The following is a 19,809-nucleotide window of genomic DNA, read 5'->3' as shown; positions in this document are numbered from 1 at the left end:
AGATCTGTCATCCTACAACAGGGGATGCCATCGCGCGTGCATTTGTTGACATGACAACCCTGATAGCCCTGAACTAGTGATGCGTGGCTCGTCTCATAACCCGCGGACCCCGTATGTCTATTTAATGGTCGCGGGTGCGCGGCGGGTTGTAAAAATATATACAGTGGTGCGGTGCGGGCCAAATAACTTCATAAAAGTGGCGCCGCGGGTTGGTGCAGCGCTAACAGTTACCCTAAACACTGCAGGAGTTCACATGCAGGTGTTCTTCTGGCGTCGTGTGTGAAATGTCTTCATCCCAGGTAACGTTACAGTCAGTGGCATGTTTCAGCATGTCATATGAATATAATTTCATGGGTTTTATTTTTTTACGCCAAATAACTATACCGCCAAATGGACTATAACGCCAAATAATCGCGATGCTCACGTTTACAAGCCAGCGTCATTATAGTAGTCTATTGGTTACCGTTTTACAGAATCTATTTGATACTTCAGTTCAATGTTTGAGTGGTAGCTCACCGTAACAAGCATGACAGCATCGGTCGGGCACGCCTCCTTCAGCTCACGCCGACGAGCAAACGCTGGTCACATGTTGATCCTCGTCCTGCCTTTAATCCCATCACTTTTTCGTTTCCTCTTATTGCTTTCCTCCAACAAAACCTTTTCTTTCTTATTTGTGTCTGCTGCTTCGGACTTCACTATATTATCCAACGAACAAAGTTGGGCTCGCACGTCTGAATTTAAGGAAGTGTGGGTGTTGGTGGAAGTGACGTATATGCCATAAAGCAGTCGAATTTTGTAGTTCTTTTTGTTCTCGGGTTACTACCCGAAACCCGAAGTTTAAAAGTACGATTAAAAACGATACAGACCCCATCAGGCTATGGCAGACGTGTCATTCAACCTATTGTAAGTCGATTTAACATCACAAGAGTCTTAAAAAATATATTATGAAGGTTGAAAAGTTACCTAGTGCTGCTTTAAGGCTGCATTTATTTAATCAAAAATACAGTAAAAACAATAACTTATTATATTATATTATAATAGTTCTACTAAATTGAAATATTTCAATTTAGTAGAACTATTTAATATTTGAATTTATTTCAAAATGGAATATATTCATGTGATGGCAAAGCTTAATTTTCAGCAGCCATCACTCCAGACTTCAGTCACATGATCGTTCATTCTCATCATATCATTCTAATATTCTGATGTGCTCCTCAAGAAACGTGTCATTATATACATGTCATATATTATCCATGTTGTGGTAAGAGTATGTGGCAACCATTCAAATGTTTGGGGTAAGTATGGTTTAAAAAAACAAATTGGAAAAGTAACTTTTGAGAATAAATGAAAAATGTGAGTAAAAGCCTAAATTCAATCCCTTTATCATATAAATGCTAAATTCATATGGATTAGTTTTACAATATCTTTATGAAAATTTTGAAGCACCAAAGCATTAGTTGCGTAGTAGTCAATGGAGGGACAGAAAGCTCTCAGATTTTGTTAAAAAGATCTTCATTTTGTGTTCCGAAGATGAAGGAAAGTCTTACGGGTTTGAAAGACATTAGGATGAGTAAATAAATCATTTTTACAGAGAATTTTCATTTGTGGGTGAAATGTCCCTTTAAGCACTAATATGTCACTCTTGTAAAATGTATCAATGACACGTGCTGTATGTGAACAGAACATTATACAGCATATAGAATGTAAAATCTTTGAACTTTGCTAACAAAATTCAAAGGTATAAAAAAGCAGGTACAAAAGACACCCAGCTGGTGAGCACCTGTTCTGACGGGCCATGACAGCGCCTTGGGGCTTTAGGCATTAAAAAGCACGTCACCTCTAGATGAAAACACCTGACATTCCACTTCTGCTGCACATCACCCTACATTCACAGGAACAAACAGCTCTGATACGGAGACCTGAGTGTATAAAAATGAAGCTTTTATTTATGTATCACCTTTGATATTGCAGCATATTCAGCATCACTGTTGTGTTTGTGCTCAAAAAAAACAGCGATTTAACATCAACATGGTAAAATGAACTTCTGTTTCACCAAAACTCTTCTCAGCATTTTCCTCTACAAACTCACCCAGTAATATTGCAAAATTAGTCTTGGCCTCAGACAGCGTGTCCACATACTGAGAGTTCCAGTCTGATTGGCTTCTACACAATTTAAGTAAGTCGAGGTGCACAAGATTTTATCTAGAGATAAAATTTACGTTATGAATGATAACCAATTAATGCCCAAAATCAAAATTGTATATTATTTAGTCTAAAAAACAATAAAAACCAAAAGCAATAATTTGACTGCAGGAATAACAATACTATAATGTACATTATAAATTTGTATATTGCAGAATTAAATATTCTATAATAGAAATTCACTGAAAAGACAATGCAACCAAATACAGAAACACGCTGCAACTGAAGAAAACACAATTAATAACTACATGAAGATAGGTTACTAATACTTCTGACATTCATCCGAGCTTCTTTTAAGTTCCAATGTCAATTATTCATTTTGACTTTAATGAACACAGATGCAGTAAGACACAGTCAATGATTAAACATCTCTTTCCCCAACGGAAACTCCAAGTAAACTTTCCCACCTGAACATTCATAATGAATCATTTCAGGATATTTCACCAGGTATTCTTGAGATGAGCTGGCAAAGTGACATGTATCGGCATGTTGCTGTTGTTGCCTGGGATTAGTGATTTTCTTAAAGAGGTTTAGGGAAGAATGTGAGACTAGCCTAATCCTGCCTAAACCAGACACACTGATTGCCATCAGCACACTTTAGCACCAGGATCTGGAGAACACACAGTACTTCAGCCATGTCATTATACTCTGTCAAACATTATTACTGACCTTCCTCGCATACTTGTGTCCACTTATAGATGAATTGTTTTGTTTAAGCTGCTGAAATAGTCTCTGAGCTGTGTCCTGCTTTCCTGCAGTTACAAATACTGTGAAGATAGAATGTGCACCTACTATGAGCAATTTGAGATACATTAGACATACTGCACTTAATAGTCCATTGGTAATAATCATGAAGTCGATTAGAGGAATATGTGGGTTATTTCTCGGGTAATTAACCAACTTTCATTGAGCCCATATGCTGAATCAAATGCACATATCTGTCTTCTCTGTCAGTCCAATCAAATGCAGTAATGAGTTGGCAATTGTGGGAAATTAAACCGAAGATGGAAATGCCCTTCTCCCGTTTATGAGTGTTTAAAGTCAACATGAAATCAAAACTGATTATATTTACTTGCTTAATGTTCCCAGCCTTATACTTAATTCATCTGTGTATGTAAAGAGATAAAAGGTTTGTGTGTGTCACCAGGCTTCACAGGTTGTTGGTTAATGTTAACCAATACCAAAATTGTATTTTTCTTGGGTGTTGCAGCAGCTAATGCAGCCTTTCTAAACAGCCAATATTATGGCACTAATCAGGTCTTGCTCAGGTATGGTAAGAACGGGGACCATGATTTCACCAAGTACAGCATCATGTTCCTGGATCAGCATTACAACCAACCAATCAGATTTAAGGGACAAGTTTACAGTTTTATCAAGTTTAGGCTTAGGTTAGGTAGGGCCCTATGAAAATTATTTCTGTTTTATTTCTGTCAGGACCACTATCGTCAAATTGACTATTAGCATATAGTTTGGATTGCCGGTATGGTTCTGTTTTGGTTAAAAACTCCCTGCACATCCATGGAGCCTAGCATGTATAAGAGCAGGAGAGCAGAAATAACCCCCCCTTAGGGGAAACAGAACAAAACCAACATTATGTATTTGCAGATATCATTAATTTTGATATTAAATGTACAATTTAGTCTGATTCAAGGGGAATCAGAATGCCAAATTCTGACTGACGAGAGGAGGAACTGGGGGTGGAAAAGGGTAAATGAGCATGTCTAATTAAAATTATTAAAAGTTATATATATATATATATATATATATATATATATATATATATATATATATATATATATATATATATATATATATATATATCATTATCATTCTGTAAATGGAAATTTTTTTTTTGCCAAAAAGTCATATGATCATGTATTTCATTTATTAACAGTTCATCTATTAAAATAGCAAAAATGTAAAATAAGTACATATACAGCTATCAAACAGCCATACACTTGAAAAATGCTTATTTGCTAGAGAGAACAGTTTTGTGACTAAATGATTTGTAGTAAAGAAAGGTAAAATCTCTACTATTACTACTATATTGCTGCTCATATCAGCAACATCTCAAATTTATATTACTAGTAGTAATTTAATGCTAGTAGTAATTAGGGATGTAATGATATCAAAATTCCATAAAAAAATAAAATAATTTTATATTTTTAGGCTAAAAAGACAGTGAGTGAGTTTCACTTTATGTTTATGATAGTTTTTCAAATGAAACAGTAAAATGTTTATGAAATGATATAAAGCAGCTATGGAGATAAAGTTTATGCATTCATGTCCTTTTATAGTGAGGTGGCAGAAGCTGAAAACACTTCAGTATTCAGTGAGTGTGTAAAAGACTGTGTCTACTGCATCATTCAAACAGAGACACACAGGACATGCAGTATTCGTATTTAATAGACTTTTTGTGGTTTAATATTCACAGACACTAGTCTTTATTGTGATTTGACAATTTTTCCCCCTCACAGAAAGTCTAAAGTTTCACTCTGAAAAATATCCCATTAACAGAAAGGGCTGTAAATGCAATTTCATGCTGACTTTAATCCTGACTTTGTGCATATGTTCAGAGTGCATGTGTTGCTCGTCTACTATGATTATACCTTAAATAGATTAACTTTTTGAGGGGGAAAAAAACATATCTGGATGCCCTTTAGCATCCAGAAGCACTGACTCATTGTTTTGTCTCAGTGGATTAAGTGTCTAATGTTTAACACATGTGCTTCTCAACTGCCCTTGAGTTAGAAATGACAAATTAAAACCAGTCTAAAACCGTCAACACAAAATAATCCTCAAAATATGATTACACAGTGTTGCGACAACAAGAACACTTAGATTAAAAAACACAAAGATTAAAATTCTCTTTGGGTGGATCTCACAAACTGCTTCGTTCATATTTCCCAAAAATCTAAAGGGAAAAGGGTATGTTTAGGTATATTTAAGAGTAAGGAAGCAGATAACCTCAACTTCCGGTTTCAAAAACAGGGGTAACTTTCAGGGTATGCAAGTAGCCATAGCAACTCATTCCAGGGTTAGTTTGCTTAGTTAATGATTATTCATATGTGTGTTACATGATTAATATAGTTTAATAAAACCAAATTTGTTATAGTTACAGTTATATAAATACAAGATTATAAATTAATTCCAAAACACTATTGTAACAACTAAATGTAATGTTTAAATGTTAATTCAGTTCATATATATTTATTATTTAGCTGAGCTTTGAGTGCGAGCCCACTCCCCATGCGCGGGTGTGAAACATGCGGAAATGACTCCCTCTTCTGGCTGTAGTCTTTACCCTTTGGACAAAAATTCCTCAGATTATGCAAATATCATCAATTTGCATCATCGGAGGAATTTTTCCAGAAACAAAATGCATAAATCTCGTCTCTGAGAGGAGGAGGGAATACGAGGGGGAAGCACAATCATTCGAATATACTCCAGGGTTTCTACTGATACAAAGCCATATGCTAATCGCTTGTCACGTCACAGACAAAGGAAAAGGTGCGAGGACTCAAGTGCAGAGAAAGATAATTTATTACAAAATAAACATAAACTCAAAACAAAACCCACGAGGGGGAAAAACACACAATAGAATAATAAAATATAAACTTAAACAAACCAACAGAATCACAGGGAGAACGGGAGACGCAGACATTACACAAGGATCCAACACAGACTGACAAACACAAGGAGATTATAAAGGGAACAAACAAGGCAGATAATGAGGGAAAACAGGTGGGGCAAATTAACCAATAATCAGATAACAAGGGGGAGGGAACTGACAGGGACACGAGCACATGCTCAACATAACAAAACCCACAAGTGCACACACGACAGGACAGGCATGTGACATTACCCCCTCCTTAAGGAGCGGCTACCAGACGCTCCACTAGGGACGGGAGGGACAGACCCGGACGGGAGGGACAGACCAGGGAGGGACGGGAGGGACAGACCAGGGAGGAACGGGAGGGACAGACCAGGGAGGGACGGGAGGGACAGACCAGGGAGGCACGGGAGGGACAGACCAGGGGGGCACGGGAGGGACAGACCAGGGGGGCACGGGAGGGACAGACCAGGGGGGCACGGGAGGGACAGACCAGGGGGGCACGGGAGGGACAGACCAGGGGGGCACGGGAGGGACAGACAAAGAAGGTACAGACAAGGGAGGGGTAAACAAGGGAGGAACGAGGAAAACAAAAAGTTCAGGAGGCCATGGTGGCCCACAAAGTTCGAATGGCCAGGGCGGCCCACCGAGTTCGGGAGGCCCACCCAGTTCAAGCGGCCGGGGCGGCCCATAGAGTTCAGGCAGCCAGGGCAGTGCGGGTAGAGCAGGGCGCCAGGGAGGCGCGGTGAGAGCAGGGCGCCAGAGAGGCGCGGTGAGTGCAGGGGGCGCCAGGGAGGCGCGGTGAGAGCAGCACGCTTCAGTGGCGCGGTGAGAGCAGGACGCCTCAGCGGCGCGGTGAGAGCAGGACGCCTCAGCGGCGCGGTGAGAGCAGGACGCATCAGCGGCGCACGGAGAGCAGGACGCCTCAGCGGCGCACGGAGAGCAGGACGCCTCAGCGGCGCACGGAGAGCAGGACGCCTCAGCGGCGCACGGAGAGCAGGACGCCTCAGCGGCGCACGGAGAGCAGGACGCCTCAGCGGCGCACGGAGAGCAGGACGCCTCAGCGGCGCACGGAGAGCAGGACGCCTCAGCGGCGCACGGAGAGCAGGACGCCTCAGCGGCGCACGGAGAGCAGGACGCCTCAGCGGCGCACGGAGAGCAGGACGCCTCAGCGGCGCACGGAGAGCAGGACGCCTCAGCGGCGCACGGAGAGCAGGACTGCTCAGGGGCGCAGGGAGAGCTGGGCGCCTCAGGGGCGCAGGGAGAGCAGGGCGCCTCAGCGGCGCAGGGAGAGCAGGGCGCCTCAGCGGCGCAGGGAGAGCAGGGCGCCTCAGCGGCGCAGGCAGGGCGTTGGGGAAACTTCTCCAGTCCAGCAGTATCCACCGGCACTGGGACCACCGGAATACGATCTGCTGGCATAGGGACCACCGGAACATGATCTGCCGGAACTGGGACCACCGGAACACGATCCACCGGCACAGGGACCACCGGAACACGATCCACCGGAACTGAGACCACCGGCACACGATCCACCGGAACTGGGACCACCGGAACTGCCTCCGGGGCTTCGGATAAAGCCCTGTGCTCCTTCCACGCATGCAGGACTGCCACCACAAAGCATCCCATCACAGCCCTCCAGGCCGTTTCCGGACTCGGGACCACCGGAACACGATCCACCGGCACAGGGACCACCGGAACACGATCCACCGGCACAGGGACCACCGGAACACGATCCACCGGCACAGGGACCACCGGAACACGATCCACCGGCACAGGGACCACCGGAACACGATCCACCGGCACAGGGACCACCGGAACACGATCCACCGGCACAGGGACCACCGGAGCACGATCCACCGGCACAGGGACCACCGGAACATGATCCACCGGCACAGGGACCACCGGCGCACGCTCCGCCGGTACTGGAACCACCGGAATACGATCCGCCAGCATAGGGACCACCGGAATACGATCCGCCGGCAAAGAGACCACCGGAATCCGATCCACCGGTACTGGGACCCCTGGAATCGGGACCACCGGAGCAGGTACGGAGGGAGCCTTTCTCCTCCTCCTCCGTTTCGGGACCACCGGAGCAGGGACCACCGGAACACGGTCCACCGGCATAGGGACCACCGGAACACGATCCACCGGTACAGGGACCTCCGGAACACGATCCACCGGAATAGGGACCACCGGAACACAGTCCACCGGCATAGGGACCACCGGAATACGATCCGCCAGCATTGGGACCACCGGAACACGATCCGCTGGCACTGGGACCACCGGCACAGGGACCACCGGCACAGGCACGGAGGGAGACTTTCTTCTCCTCCTCCGTTTCAGGACCACTGGAGCAGGGACCACCGATCTTGGGACTGCCAGGGCAGGGGCCATCTCCCTGGCAGCTCTCTCCTGCTGGCAGGCGATAGCTTCCACCATTGCCTCAAATGTGCCTCTGTCATATGCCCTTCTGAGCCACCACTCCATGGGCTCATCTAGGGCATAATTAAAAAGGTCCTTGAGTGCAGAGTCACTGAGCCTCAGCCCCTTGGCGGTCTCCAGGAACTTCTTTGCAAAATTCCTAATCTCCATTCCCTCCTGGTGAAGTAGGTGGAGGACTCGAAACCGTAGAATCCGCTCATAGTGAGGACAGGTGGTGAGCGATTCCGGGATCGAGTCCTCTCTCTGCTGAGTCCTCAACATGGTTGGATCCTTCTGTCACGTCACAGACAAAGGAAAAGGTGCGAGGACTCAAGTGCAGAGAAAGATAATTTATTACAAAATAAACATAAACTCAAAACAAAACCCACGAGGGGGAAAAACACACAATAGAATAATAAAATATAAACTTAAACAAACCAACAGAATCACAGGGAGAACGGGAGACGCAGACATTACACAAGGATCCAACACAGACTGACAAACACAAGGAGATTATAAAGGGAACAAACAAGGCAGATAATGAGGGAAAACAGGTGGGGCAAATTAACCAATAATCAGATAACAAGGGGGAGGGAACTGACAGGGACACGAGCACATGCTCAACATAACAAAACCCACAAGTGCACACACGACAGGACAGGCATGTGACATCGCTGAAGTAACCCTTTAAACCTTACTTCCTGGAATACCCATTTCTTTGATTTGCTACTATTTTCATTATGATTAGGCTAGACATGTGTCGATTTTCGGTAATGCGATATATCATGATAATGAATATGCACGATATTGTGGGCACTTCAAAATATCGTAAATAATAATTTATTAACAATTTTTTTATTTTTTTATAATGCACTCAAGAATACTTTGCCCATCAACCGTATAAATGCTCAACACCGCTGTTCTGCGTCAAAGGGACACGCGCTCAGATGTAAAACAAGCCCAACGTGCGTTTGCACATGACTGAACGGGTGAAGGAGACGGGCTGAATGAAGTGCCGCTCAGTGACAGCAGAGGGTGCTGATGGAACGGCAGAATGCAGTGGTTACCCCGGAAACCTTGCAAACAAAATCAACCGCAACCCGCTAGTGAAGAAGTTTTTAAAACAGCCATTCGTTTTTGTAATCTCAATGTTGTTCATCACAGGCTCAGCACATACTTAATACTTAAAGACTTAATAGGCTCAAACGTAAACATTGTAGTTTTAATCTGGACTACAACATGCCCTAATGATTAGATTTTTTTGGATTATTTGTCCAAAAGACATACAGGGAGTGCAGAATTTTTAGGCAAATGAGTATTTTGACCACATCATCCTCATTATGCATGTTGTCTTACTCCAAGCTGTATAGGCTGGAAAGCCTACTACCAATTAAGCATATTAGGTGATGTGCATCTCTGTAATGAGAAGGGGTGTGGTCTAATGACATCAACACCCTATATCAGGTGTGCATAATTATTAGGCAACTTCCTTTCCTTTGGCAAAATGGGTCAAAAGAAGGACTTGACAGGCTCAGAAAAGTCAAAAATAGTGAGATATATTACAGAGGGATGCAGCAGTCTTAAAATAGCCAAGCTTCTGAAGCGTGATCATCGAACAATCAAGCGTTTCATTCAAAATAGTCAACAGAGTCGCAAGAAGCGTGTGGAAAAACCAAGGCGCAAAATAACTGCCCATGAACTGAGAAAAGTCAAGCGTGCAGCTGCCAAGATGCCACTTGCCACCAGTTTGGCCATATTTCAGAGCTGCAACATCACTGGAGTGCCCAAAAGCACAAGGTGCGCAATACTCAGAGACATGGCCAAGGTAAGAACAAGCTGAAACGTCAAGACTGGGCCAAGAAATATCTCAAGACTGATTTTTCTAAGGTTTTATGGACTGATGAAATGAGAGTGAGTCTTGATGGGCCAGATGGATGGGCCCGTGGCTGGATTGGTAAAGGGCAGAGAGCTCCAGTCCGACTCAGACGCCAGCAAGGTGGAGGTGGAGTACTGGTTTGGGCTGGTATCATCAAAGATGAGCTTGTGGGGCCTTTTCGGGTTGAGGATGGAGTCCTACTGTCAGTTTCTGGAAGACAGCTTCTTCAAGCAGTGGTACAGGAAGAAGTCTGCATCCTTCAAGAAAAACATGATTTTCATGCAGGACAATGCTCCATCACACACGTCCAAGTACTCCACAGCGTGGCTGGCAAGAAAGGGTATAAAAGAAGAAAATCTAATGATATGGCCTCCTTGTTCACCTGATCTGAACCCCATTGAGAACCTGTGGTCCATCATCAAATGTGCGATTTACAAGGAGGGAAAACAGTACACCTCTTTGAACAGTGTCTGGGAGGCTGTGGTTGCTGCTGCACGCAATGTTGATGGTGAACAGATCAAAACACTGACAGAATCCATGGATGGCAGGCTTTTGAGTGTCCTTGCAAAGAAAGGTGGCTATATTGGTTACTGATTTGTTTTTGTTTGGTTTTTGAATGTCAGAAATGTATATTTGTGAATGTTGAGATGTTATATTGGTTTCACTGGTAAAAACAAATTATTGAAATGGGTATAAATTAGTTTTTTGTTAAGTTGCCCAATAATTATGCACAGTAATAGTCACCTGCACACACAGATATCCCCCTAAAATAGCTAAAACTAAAAACTAAAACTTCCAAAAATATTCAGCTTTGATATTAATGAGTTTGTGTTCATTGAGAACATGGTTGTTGTTCAATAATAAAATTAATCCTCAAAAATACAACTTGCCTAATAATTCTGCACTCCCTGTACGTTTTCTTAATGTTAATTCATTATTACCAAACTGACAATGAAAAATACTTATAAAGAATTAATTATTCTAAGTAATGTTAATTTCTTAGTTACTGTTTAATAACAAAATAACTTTTTTAATGGACCCAAGATAAAACTAATAATGATCAGTATTTCTTAACTAACATTACCAAAAACATTATACTTTCTGTAACAAATGTAGCTATTGCTCAATCTTAGTTAATGCATTAAATAATGAGACCTTATATTAATCTGTTACCTGTTGTTCTTTATAGTCTAATTCTTTTGCACTTTAATCTGTTTGAAAATTGTACTTTTAAAGCTATGGAAAAAATTAAGAGACCACTTATAGACTTTTCTAAATTTTTTCCAGAGCTGTATATATTTTTGGTGCATTGTATTATTGTATTTAAACATTCAGTTATTTTTGTTATTACAAAAATAGTTCTTAAAGCTGTTATGCTATGACAACACTTTTTTTGCAACTTATTTCAATATCATGATAATATCGTATACCGTGATAAAAGCTTCACAATTAATCGCAACATGAAAAATTGATATCGGCACATGCCTAGATTAGGCACATTTTCTCTCAGTGCTAATTATCGCAGTGTAAAAAACTCACACTCATTATTGTAACATAAATCACCCTATGTTTTTTTTTATTATTATTAAACTCAACAAATTAAATTCAGTACAAAACAAATAACCATTTTACAATGTACAATTTAGTACATATGCACTCATGTACAATGTTCAGTCAGTATGTTTCTTTATTTAAAAACAGTTTTACGTATAAAGAAATTAATAGTTTTGCAATAAGTTAACAGCCCGTTTGATGACGTCATCAGTAACTGCTTTCGCCTGATGCTTTATTTAAGTCCAAGATCTCCCAGCACGACAAACAAAATGTAACCTCAAATAATATAAATAAATCATCAAGTTCATTGTCATTTTATTGCATTGCAGTAATGAGAATGAGATGTTTTTGCATTTCTCTGAAGTTTTCTTTTATCATGCTCTGTCAAACTACAAAAGTTAGCTTTAGTTATCTTTGACTGACAGCACTGGCTTATTGTGCCTAATAGCTCAACCCACTTTACAGGGCAACTGACATCAAACAACACACCGCGTAAAGTCTTTTAACAACACACTACTACTTTCATGATGTTGGCTGTGTGAAATGTGAGACAACGTCTCACAGAGATATCCTGGAAACCTTTGTAGCATGTCAACAAGATAATTGGGATAAAGAGGTGGTAGAAAGGTCAGAAAACATTGACGGGATTCCACATTCAAGTCAATAAAGCAACTGAAGTAAACAACTAAGCAGATAATTAGTGGGAAATGAGTAGACAGATGAGAAAAGAGTTTCCTGGCATGACAATCACAATGATTTGGTATATGACCAAACTAACAGTCAATATCAATATCTGTAGTTAAAAAGCGTGCAAACAAGGTACACCAAAGGTTTATTTAAAGCATTTCACAGCATCAAATTTGAGCTTTTTAAGCATGTCTTTAACAGCAGCTGAATATAAATCATAACACACTGCTGTTCATAAATAATTAAAAGCATCCCTATCTGCCCTTCATGCAAGCAGAGGAAATTAATCAGGTAGCGTTCTAACAGCAAGCCTGCGTTCGAAATATTCATAATTTTCATTACTAATTCCCAGCTCCATACGGCACAGATGACAGAAGAGCGGTGACCTCACATCCTTCACGCTCTGCAGGGTATCTGAGCATCTGCTGGGTTTAAAGCCTCTTCATGAGGCTAATTCATTGAATATTTTTGCATCAAATTGTAGAGTTCAACACAAAGTGTCTTTTGATCTGTCTCTGATAGATCAATTTGGAGAAAGGTATAATCAAACACTGGTCTAAAGGCCACCGACAAACGGCGACTAATGTAAAAAACGGACAGATTACAGTACGAAACTATTCTGACATTCCACAAGCCACAAGTTATTCTCTTAACTAGTCCACCGTTATAGGTTTTCAATGGCTGATCCTCACACCAATATCCAGGGCCATAACCACCAAAGACATTAGGGTGATGTCAGTTAATTAATGTGTTGTTTTAAAGGTCAGTTGCAAATGCAAAAAAGTTGTCAACATCTAGATATCAAATTGGCGATTGGTCGATATAACGTTGATAATGCAACTAAAAATAACAAATGAGTCTTGACATTTGAAATGAGTGACATTCACAGGATAAAAACCCTGAGAAATGTTTAAAGTGCACATACAAGTTTCTCGTGCACATGAATATATATTTTTTTCAAATGTCACTTTAGGGGCTCCATACATTACACAATATTTAGTCAAAACAAATTATCATTGAAAAAGTTATAATGAAAAGAGACACTCGTTAAGTGCTTCTCAATATCCCTCCTCGTTTCCTTGCTCCTCCGTCCTCTGACGCGGAAACCGATGGAGCTCAGCCATCTTGTAGGACATCTAAATTCTCGAATTGCACCACGAGGAGGCGAGGAGTGAGGAGGCTTCCTAAAGAGTAATAAGCGAGGATACACAGGTGTATCCTTTGTGGAAGTGTTTTATCGACTAAACGTCACACACTCATTAATTGTCCTCCCCCTTCACATTGTGCCACAGTTTATTCATTATTATTATTATTATTGATTACATGTACAAGACAAATGTATGTCAAATAACAACAACTGACCGTTGCAGAATTATATCAAAGCACAAGAAAATGAAAGAAACAAAAAGAGAAACTAATACTGTACAACGAATAAAAAGCTGTAAATAACTGGGAATAATTTGTTGTTAATAATAACTGGTAATATTAAATAAAATATGGACAAATGTGGTATTTTGTGGAGGTTGAAGCTTAAAATATAAATGGTTCTCTAATTTTCAAGAATCCCGACTAAATCCATCTCTAATTGACGACGCTTGGGGCATTAAAGGGAGCACGGATATTTCATTTCACTTGATTGAATTCCTCCATCCTCACTTCTTTTCCTTGTGTCCTTCCTTTGCATCCTGAAGGGGTGGAGCTAAGGCGCGAGGAAAGGAAGCTAAGAAAGGAAACGAGGATGCACAAATAAGAATTGGGAAGCACTCTTAGTCTAGTTAATCAAAAGGGCATGTTTCTTGTTCGGTGCGATAATTCTCAACATCTCAAATGCCCAAATACTGGCTAATTCATTGACCTGGCAAATACATCAGACTTTCACTACATTACAGCTAGTAAAGTAAGTAAACAAAATAAAGACATTTGCTGGTCTGATTTCACAGACAGGGTTTAGATTAATCCAGGATTAGGCCTTAGTTCAGTTAGGACATTTAAGTACCTTTTATAAGCATACCTTATAAGAAACATTACTGGTGTGCATCTTGAGACAAAACAATGGTATATACATATTTTAAGATATGACAGCGCAAGCTGTTTCCAGTTAAAACAACTGAAACAAGTATTTTAGTCTGGAAATAGATATAAACCATGTCTATGAAACTGGGGGTTAATAGAACCAGAATTGACTCACTTCTAAAGCTAACATGGCGCAGAGCAGAGCCTCTCTCTAAGGGCCACTGAGCCCACCAGGAAAATTAAACAGAGGCGCTTGGTAAACTGTAGATTTATTACCTGTAAGCAATTGAAAAGGGTGTTTTAGCTTTCTAAGGCCCGGCAGCTTCTCTTATATGAAAAATAATAAGCTCTGAGTGACAGTGAGTCCAGGAGAGATGGCATATTGCATGCTTTCAACCTGAAATTAAGATGGGATACAGGCAGTTTGATTTCTTCACCCTTCACCTACACCATGAAACTATTATGAAGGACGACTATAAACACACTGAAATAAAGAGTTTCCATGTCAAACATCCATGCTATGACAATAAGAGACTTTTCCCCATGAAACAATTATTTTATGATCATCCATGTTTGTATTAATAATGATATTAACGTTAAAAGAGTTCACCCAAAAAGTACAATAAAAGTATAAAAATGTGTGGTAAAACGACTATCTTTTTTCCTTTTGTGTTTCAGGAAAGAAAGTAATACAGGTGTGGAACAATTTGAGGGAAAGAAAAGGATGACAAAACTTTCATTTTTGGTCTAACTATTTCAAGCAAAAAATCAGCAATGTGATGTTGCGCATAGTCCTCCTGTGGTTTTCCACAGTGGTTCCCCATCAAAAGCAAACAGGTCTCCAGCAGCTAGCCAATTCTGATGCTGTGAAACAGTTCAAGCGCACACTGAGAGATGAGTACTGAGACAGCAACTAGGGATGATGGGAGAATATTCTGTGTATAATTACACACCGAGCAAAAGCGACTTTGGCCTCAGGCTGTTGTAGAAAGAGGTTCTCTGGAAGGCTGCATATATAAACAACAATTTAACATAGAAGAAGCTGAAATGCCTCTAATAGCACAACAACAAATCTCAAAGTAGATCTGTTTGCACCATTCCATGTGGAAAAAAGAAATAACGCTTTTTAACTCCTAGACAGGTTGCATTTTTCTGTCTTATTTTTTCTGATTATGCTGACGGTGTACCTTTGGGGGTAAATTCTCAGATTGATTGTAGCCCACTCTCATCTCTCTTAAATTATCTTGGCAAACATACAGGTCCAACACCTACAGAACAGGCCTTAGAGGAACCTAAAGAACTGAAACATCTCATCAGCAGCACCATCCTGCAGCATTCCATCTGAATTTGTATATCACAGATTTCAAACCAATCAGCATCAACCTTTCAATCTTGTTTTGTTAGGATTTGGATGTGATACATTACTGAATGGCTCACTTTAGTTCGTCATTAAACATGCACAACTACTGACTTTTATACTGTAGCTTCTAACAAAAAGCTTTGAAGGGTTAGTTCACCCAAAAATGTCTCATGTCGTTTCAAACCCGTAAGACTGTCCTTCATTTTCGATTCAAAAAAATAAATAATGTTTTGTCCCTTCATAGACAGCTTAGCAACTATATGTCCTATTCACATATAAACATTCATCAGCTCACAAATCAGTTGTGGTGAACAGAATCACTTGACTTGCGAGAACCAATGAGGTTCATTCTCGTGTTATGCAGACTGTTTGAGCTTCTGCAAGAGGATTGTTTTTCGAGCATTAAAGGTGGGGTAAGTGCTTTCTGGTAACCGTTGTTGTTATTTCAAATCACTAAAACAAACATGCAGCTACCCCTAAAAGGGTCTCGGCCCTATTTTGATAACTCCGCCCCACACATACGTAACCCAGGCAATGACCATGGCAAAATCTTTGTTACAGATCAAATATTCAATAAAAAATTCACCCCTTCCATCACAAAAACACAAACCGTTCTCATGAACAACTCAATAGAAAACAAGCACAACAGTCCAACTAACGAACATATTACAATTATGACAAAATTAGAGTTATAGCGATCACAAAAACACAAACCGTTCTCATTAACAACTCGATAGTATACAATGGTGACAGTCCAGTTAACGACATATTACAATTATGACCAGATAAAGGTTATATAGATCATGAAAAGAGTAAACAAACATATATTAGGATTATAGTACCATATATTACTTGTCGGCCAGATTTTGCAACCTTTCACTTGAAACAGACAGTGAGGAGATTTAGATGCTCCAATACGATCGCAAATGGACAAACAAACGAACATGTTTGCGAGAGTGTGGGCGGGCTTTTGATATCGCAGCTGTACTTCCTGCTCTACTTCCTGCGCTCTACTGCGCAACTCCGGTCCCGAAATCGCTACTGCGCAGACTCGGTCCCAAGATGTCAGCGCCGTGCACCCCCGCCTGAAAGCTTCAAATATGGCAAGCCGTCCATTATTTTTTTACGGCCTATGGGTGGGACGAGACCAATGATATTGGACCCACTCACTTTTACCGTCTCTAATTCAGCGCATCTCTGTTCACCTACCCCTAACCTATAAACACTTTATTATTAAACACATTCAATGCTTTATTTCCACTTTTCGAATATTTTCTTCATTATTATTAAAAATAAATACTCTATCAATCTGATATGTGATGGGAAAAGGGAGTAGAGCGAGTTCGAAAAAAAAGGCGGATTTAAACCTCGGGTCGATTTGTGTCAAAACTTTGACACAAAAACTTTGTCATTTTTACGGTCTGTAAAAACAGCTAGTCCAGCCCCAAACTCATGCTATATGTTGAGTCATTGTTGCTATGTCAGGCTGCTCTGCATGCTCAAACAAACAGTAACATTTTCATAATGCCACAGTTGTGACTGCAGGTGCATTTTAGTGGAATTTAAAGGTTGATGTGAAAAAACACAATACACTTCTCCTTTAAATGTTTTTATCACAAGAGAGCAGCAGTTAATCAATGTCTGTCAAAGTGCGTGTCCTGCTTTAAATCCAGAGGCAAAGTAATACTTCAAGCTGCACAGGTCATTTTTCTTTGTGTAATTGAGTATTTGACGGCATGGTGACTCCATGGCAGTGAGGAATTTCCCTTCAGCAAACTGAATATCCATCAACTAGGGGCAAAGAGCACTTCAGAGAATCGTCACCAGGACACTATGGCCAAGTGAGACCATTCCTTCTCTATAGTACCACTCAATTGTTTCTTGCTGACTGTCTGCACTTATTTTCATTTTCTAAATCTCTGTACTTTTCACTCCTGTGCATCTGAACAGCACTTTAAAGTTCTTTATGGGTGGAGGAGCACCAGATGAAATTTGTTCAAATCACTTAAACAGTTTGCAACTGCAATGACAAGGAGGGTTTCCAGCTACCAGCTTTTTCAGGCCTTTTGTCAATTCCAATAAAATCTTCTTTTTTTGTCAGCGGTAAGCAGTTTTTGCACAGACAAGCGGGCAACTTAAGAAGTGAGGAAAGCTTCAGGTGGATTCTCTTTTTCTCTCCAATCATTCAGTTCAGTGAATTTTAAGAGCTCCATTTTGCTGTTCATGCTGTGACACATACTTACAATGTCCCAATTCTGTGTGTGTGGATGCTTTAAAAAATGACTGCAGCATGAAATTGGGTTGGCAACTAATCCTGCAAAGTATCAGACATATTCTTACCTAAAATATTGAATATGTAAACTTGGTACTTATTTAGAGGTTATAATACTTTTGTTCTGCTATGGATTACACGGACAGAACAAATCCAGCAACACCTTACATTTACATACTAATCCTTGCATCAACTGACAACTGATAGTCTCTGAACTGATGTCTTTAGTTCTGTTACCATGTAGGCTGATGGGATTAAAAGCCCAGGGTGTCACAAACTTGGATTTTAAATATGCTTGGGCCAACTAGTTACATCAAGCCATATGAGGTTCAACTTTAAACAAAGTGCAATATTTGTGCATTGTACTTAAACCCCTTAAAATGAACAAATAATGATTTTAAAATCTTCAATGAAAGCGGTGTCTAAAATGTGAACGTTTTTGTAGCTGTACTACAGCAAGAATAACTGTAGTGACAGTGGCATTGTGGCAAAACTGTGGTACATTTTCTGTAGGCTAATGTCATGGTGTAGGCAATGTGACATTACAACAACCTAAACCTTTTCTGTGGTTAATTCCGTTATAAAATGTTGCATTCTTAAAGTCATTTTGATATTTAAAAACGTGTATGGTTTAACTGTTTAGCGTGAAAAGTAGCCTATTTAGACACGTGACCCCCCCCCCCCCCCAAAAAAAAAACAAAAAAAAAAACAATGACCCCATTAGACCCCATGTGCATCTCAAGGTTAGAGCCATGGCATGTAACAACATGAATACAAATATTACATTCTTTCCAACTGTGTTTTAAACTAGATTAATTATAACTTTTTATTATCTCAACCATCCTTGTTTGTCATTTAAAAAAAAATGAATGATAATTATTTCAGATAAAGCCAACTGATCGTAAACCGCGAGCAAACACACGTGCTTTTCATTATTAACCGTGTATGCGCGAAGAAAATTCCCAAAAGACCAATACCTGACTTAGCCTACATGAATAAAGTAACCGTCCAACACACCTCAATAGTTTAAAAACATCCTTACCTGATATAGGCTACCGGCCCGTATGTCCTGCTGAGTAGGTGATGAAGCGTAAAATCTACAAACAAAACTGAAAGCGGAGCTGTTAGAGTCTAGTTCAAATGATGACGAGTTTGCAGGACGCACACAAAACTACGACGAATGGACGTAATCCGCAAACTTTACCGCGTCTTCTGCGTAAAGAACAAAACACCTGAGGTGCTTCGCCAAGAACAAAAGCGGGATTTTATGGCTTCAATTCAACACTTAAAACCGGTTAGTTCAAAACTGCTGCCAAGCAACATAAAAACGTCGTATGACATAAAATATAAGAAATGAGCCTCAAACATCCACTGAAAACTTTGTGCCTCTCCCAGCTCGACGCACTTCATGCACGAATGAAGGGGAGTGAGTGAGAGGTTTCTGGTTACCTGACTCGAAAGTTCCTGTTTGTGAGGCCAACCCACTCTTGGCAAACAGTTTCCTTTTTTCTTAATAAAAACGCCAAGTCCTTCGTTATATTTGCTTTTGGGACTAGTTAAAAATTAACTGCTCATGTGGTGTGCAGTTAAGCAACTACTGACCCATTTTGTCAGCTAAAAAGACTGGAAAAGCTTCTAATGTCTACTCTAGCTTGTTGTTTGAAAATCAACCTGTTAGACAGAGACTTATGATCTGTGACATCTAGACAAAAAGAAGCAGGCTAGGCTACAGCCTTTTTTGGGGTACTTAAATTGGGAAAAGGCTGCATAAAACATTTTATTATCATAACAATTGGATATAAATAGTATTT

The 19,809-nt window shown here is 40.7% G+C and overlaps 1 protein-coding gene across 3 annotated transcripts in view; it reads right to left on the bottom strand.

Moving 5' to 3' along the window:
- Nucleotides 1-19,490, bottom strand: part of palm3 (paralemmin 3) — a 57,191-nt gene extending 37,701 nt beyond the window's left edge. The window contains exons 1-2 of one of the 3 annotated variants that reach the window (XM_067459020.1): nt 19,448-19,490; nt 19,041-19,107 (exon numbers count right to left, since the gene is read on the bottom strand). The gene's annotated coding sequence lies outside the window, so the exon portion shown is untranslated. The other 2 variants (XM_067459021.1, XM_067459022.1) reach the window with 2 other exon arrangements.
- Nucleotides 19,491-19,809: the final 319 nt, after the last annotated feature.

This window comes from Pseudorasbora parva, chromosome 12, assembly GCF_024679245.1.
Source record: "Pseudorasbora parva isolate DD20220531a chromosome 12, ASM2467924v1, whole genome shotgun sequence".
Classification (NCBI taxonomy): Eukaryota; Metazoa; Chordata; class Actinopteri; order Cypriniformes; family Gobionidae; genus Pseudorasbora; species Pseudorasbora parva.
This window is presented reverse-complemented; position numbering and strand designations above follow the sequence as displayed.